We start from the raw sequence: 935 nt of genomic DNA, 5'->3' as shown, positions 1-935 counted from the left end.
TTTGAGGACCAAAAGAGAAAAGGGATGGTGTGGCACTGGGTGGAGGGTCAGTATCACAGGCCTGCTCTTCTGAACTGGAAGATGAATGAGAACTGAACTGAACCCAGGCTCCCCTCCAGGAAGGCTGAGCTCTAAGCCGCATGGTCAGGGAAGGGGGTGGGGTAGTGGCAGGGGCTCAGCCTTTTTAAAACTGGGAGCAGAGGATAGGGTTGGGGGAGGTGAGAGGAGCTGAAGGTTAACACTAGAGAATCCCAGAATCAAAAGCCCTCAACCAGCTCCCCACTCTGCAAAGGTGCATGTGAGTCATGCAGAGTGAGAGGAAGAAGGGGGCTCCTGGTTTGGGATTTGCAACTCCTTCTTGGGTACTGTCTGAAAGAGCCTGCATAGCCCAGGATCTTGTTACAACAAAACCTCTGCTTTTGTGGCCTGGCATCTCTGCGGGGGGGGCGGGGGGGTGACAGAGTGGGATGGGAGTGGGGAGGCTGCAGGAAAGAACAAAGCTCCACAAATACTCCTCAGATATGTAGACAGCTCTGAAGCCAGCTGGTTCAGAGGCGCCTCCCGCTCTGTATTATGGCTGCTGGAGCTGCAGGTATTGACCCCATCTTCGCTCTGGGTTGTTTTGAAGTAGGCTCCGCGCCCAACATGGGGGTGGGGCTTGAACTCACGACCCTGAGATCAGGAGTCACATGCTCTGCCGACTGAGCCAGTCAGGCATTTTGAGTTTTAAAAAGGAAGCCAGAGAGATCTGGTGGACCTTGGAGAGACCAAGATTCTATTCTCAGCTCCACCCTTTCTAACTGGAATTTTTAGGCAAATTACTTCACCCTTATGGAAGCTCAATTTCCTCTTCTGGAGGTTGGGGTTAACACCACCCACCTCTGTCCTTAAGTGAGAAGATCAAAGGGCCTGTCTGGTACTTAGTAGGTAATTCA

At 52.4% G+C, this 935-nt stretch overlaps 1 non-coding gene across 1 annotated transcript; it reads right to left on the bottom strand.

The window, feature by feature from the left end:
• Positions 1-637: 637 nt before the first annotated feature.
• On the bottom strand, positions 638-716 carry TRNAR-CCU (transfer RNA arginine (anticodon CCU)). The gene has a single exon. It is a non-coding gene; the product is annotated as a tRNA-Arg (tRNA).
• Positions 717-935: the final 219 nt, after the last annotated feature.

Source organism: Leptonychotes weddellii, unplaced genomic scaffold (assembly GCF_054177405.1).
Source record: "Leptonychotes weddellii isolate Sample4059 unplaced genomic scaffold, ASM5417740v2 HiC_scaffold_8707, whole genome shotgun sequence".
NCBI classification, from domain to species: Eukaryota; Metazoa; Chordata; class Mammalia; order Carnivora; family Phocidae; genus Leptonychotes; species Leptonychotes weddellii.
Note: the sequence above shows the minus strand (reverse complement) of the source record. Positions and strands in the feature narration are given on the sequence as shown.